Below are 3,378 nucleotides of genomic sequence, written 5' to 3'. Positions count from 1 at the left end.
GGTGCGTGCTGGGAATTGCAGTTCCCTTGGCCCAGAAGTCCAAGCCGGGTCCGGAAATAGCGACAGCCCTCCTCCCTTCCCAGTGGCCCTCACTTCCTTTTCCCGGGTCCTCCAGCATAACATGCGAACGACAGCAGCCGACAGGGGCCAATCACAGGCTAGCGCGAGGGGGCGGGGCCGTAGTTTAAACTAATTGCGTTTTGCTAGTGCTGGAGCTGGCCCGCGGCGACGTGCGACCCGGGGGAGCGCGCGGCCAGGTAACCGGCGCGGGCCCGCGGCTGATGTACTGCTTTGGTTCCCGCAGGGATGCCCAGGCCTAACCCGGGTGCTGAAGGGGCGAATGCGAGCGGAAGTCCTTCGTAAACGAGTCTGAGCGGGTAGAACCTACTAGGGGTAAGGTTCGAGGGAGTGGGGGATTCCGTGGGGAGGGGCAGGGGTGCTGGGTCCGTCTGGGGGCGTGCCCGTGGGAAGAGGTCAGGGGTGAGGCGGGTGAGGGGTAGTGCAAGTTCCGGAGAGATTGTCACTGGGGAGAGTTGTAACGGAAAATCCTCACCTGTGTTTGTTAACAATAGTAGCAAAAATTTCCTTCGCACACTCACTACGTTTCTGGCATTCTGTTGCACTTTTTGTAAGGAACACCTTTCTGGTTTTCCTTTCAAATCCTCCCATATTTTATTGCAGATGGGATCCTGAGTTTTATAATGTTTAACTTAGCCAAGAAAATATACCCAGTGTGAGGTTGGCTATGCTTGGGATTTTTGAAGATTGGGCATAAATATGACGGGAAGAGGCTGGGTGGGGGTGGCGCGTTGTTTTGGACTAATTAATTTTTGACTTTAACTTTTCATATATGTAAAAGATGATTTATCTGCGTTATCTAAGATGTTGTAAGGGTGAAATCAGGTAAGGTAATTCGGGCAAGCACCTTGGAGAGTACAAATTGAAGACTCATGTCAAGCACGGCAGTACGCGCCTGTAATCCTAGCTACTCTAGAGGCTAAGGCAGAAGAATCCCAAGTTTGAGCCTAGCCTGGGCAGTTTATCGCAGAGTCCTGTCTCAAAAAGATGTAAGTTCGGGTGTGGTGTCGCACACCAGTAACCCCAGCACTCGGGAGGCTGAGGCAAGAGGATCCCCTCGAGTCAGGAGGGGATGAGGATGTGACTCAGCGGCAGACCGACCGCCCCTAGCTTGCATCCCTGGTATCGCCAAAAAGCAAAACTAGAAACCCTCCAAGTGATGTGGATGTGACTGTGTGAAGACCGGGACGGCATCCTCTTTTGCTTTCCTTGAAGTATGGCTTGTCATTTGGTATTAGTAGCTTCTTTACGTGTTTGTTTACTCTTCTAGATAGTGACTTTTTTATTGTTGTTACTATATCTTGGTAGCTATGCAAGATTTGAACATGTTATGACTATTAATATGTTTGGATTTTTTTTCTTTTTTTTTTTTTTTGGTACTGGAGATCAAATTCAAGACCTTGGGGCTGGGGATCTAGCACAGTGGTTCTGCTGCCTGCCTCACAAGCACAAGGACCCCAGTTCAATCCCCCGTACCAAAAACACAAAAATGAAAACAAACTCAAGAACTTGTGTTGAGAGACAGGCGTGCTGCCACTGAGCTAACCCCTGACCCTGTTTTTATGTGTTTTTTTGGTTGTTTGTGTTTTGAGACAAGGTCTCACTATATAGTTTAGGTTGGCTTTGAACTCACTACTGTGTGTAGTAGTGACCCTCCAGCCTCAGCCTCTAGAGGAGCTGGGATTACAGGTGTGCTCTGTCTTGCCCAGCTATGAATGTATATTTGGAATGATGTGCTTTCTTGGCCTGAAAGCAGACAGGACCCTGGCTTGCCCATCTCATTTAGTGGCTTCCATCTATTGCGGTGTCTTCTTTTTTTTTTTTTTTTTTTTTTTTTTTTTTGGTACCAGGGATCGAATTCAGGTCCTTACCCTTACTTGTGAGGCGGGAGGTGGAACCACTAAACTAAATCCCCAGCTGGTATCCTCTTTTTTGTGTGTGTGGTACCGGGGATCGAACTCAGGTCCTTGCGCTTGCGAGGCAGGCCACCGAACCACTGAGCTAAATCCCTGGCCCTGTTATCCTCTTTCTTGGAATTGCTGGCACTGCCTCCCGAATGTGTAATATTTATTTGTTTGAATCCATACTTCCGTGTCTGTCATGGCGGTTGTCTGGTCCTGTGTTTCTAAAGATGAGGATTGTCAAGTGTGTTATTCTGTGATGGACGGGGGACCTTTGATGGTGAGGGAGGTGGAGCGCTCTTCCTTGTGAATGTATGGGAACCTGAATGAATTGTTGTGATCACACAAAGAAGTTTTCAGTCAGCAGGGGTGAGTGTATATATTCCCTCCTCTTCCTATTTGGTATTTTCTCTGTTAGATGAAGAAGCACAGTATATCCTTTTTTTTGGCCCAAGTTGAAGCAAATGGTGAATCTTTTTTTTTTTTTTCATTGAGTTTACTGGCACTTTTTAGCTATGCAGTATATTTACATGCATCATTGGGATCTTGTACCTTTGCATGATGTATCTTGGTTATGCCTGAATCTTAATCCCAGAACAAAAGATATAGTACTCCTCAAAAGGTAGGAAATCTTGGGCTGGGGATTTAGCTCAGTGGTTCCACCGCCTGCCTTGAAAGCACAAGGACCTGAGTTCGACACTCCCCCAAAAAAGCTAGGCTATCTTACCTGAAAGGTCATTAAGAAACATTTCTACTTAGGGCCGGAGATACAGCTCAGCGGTGCAGCACCTGCCTGGCAAGCAAAAGGCCCTGAGTTCAATTCCCCATACCAAAAAGAAAAGAAACATTTTTATTTAGAATTTTTTATTTTTTCTATTTTACTCGTGGAATATGAAAGTGGGGAGAATGCTTAGAAGTAAGACTTAAAATTCTAGAACTGGTGGATGGCAAAGGCCTCTTTCAGATGCCTAAACATATTTAATCAAGGGACTGTTTTGACAGCTGTGTCTAATTGATAAAATCTGATAGTGAGAAAGTATTGAAGTCATTTAATTCAACTCCTTGCTCAGTGCACACTAAATGTATCAAAAATGTTTGGGCTCAAAATGATCACTTACAAGAATGAGACTTTTTTTTTCTTTTGGTACAGGGGCTCAAACTCAGGATTTTGTACTTGCAAGGCAGGCGGCGGAACCACTCAGCTAAATCCCTGGCCCAAGAATGAGACAATTCTTAAAGGCAGTCCATTTCATTTCATTCTTTTACTTTGACCAAACCTAGGGCCTCCTCACACGTGCTAGGCTACTGTTCTACCGCTGAACTACATCTTCACCTCAAACAGTTCTAATGAATAATAATTGCTTTGTGCTGTTAGTGATTATTTCAACCTACATATATA

At 45.8% G+C, this 3,378-nt stretch overlaps 1 protein-coding gene across 3 annotated transcripts in view; it reads left to right on the top strand.

The window, feature by feature from the left end:
* The first annotated feature begins 212 nt into the window (after positions 1-212).
* Numa1 (nuclear mitotic apparatus protein 1) overlaps positions 213-3,378 on the top strand; it is a 69,497-nt gene continuing 66,331 nt past the window's right edge. For 2 of the 3 annotated variants that reach the window (XM_010603192.3, XM_010603191.3), the window contains exon 1: positions 265-393. The gene's annotated coding sequence lies outside the window, so the exon portion shown is untranslated. The other variant, XM_010603195.3, reaches the window with a different exon arrangement.

This window comes from Fukomys damarensis, unplaced genomic scaffold (assembly GCF_012274545.1).
Source record: "Fukomys damarensis isolate Sample0158 unplaced genomic scaffold, DMR_v1.0_HiC HiC_scaffold_16, whole genome shotgun sequence".
Lineage (NCBI taxonomy): Eukaryota > Metazoa > Chordata > Mammalia > Rodentia > Bathyergidae > Fukomys > Fukomys damarensis.
The sequence above is the reverse complement of the archived record's forward strand: the minus strand, read 5'-3'. Positions and strand labels throughout refer to the sequence as shown.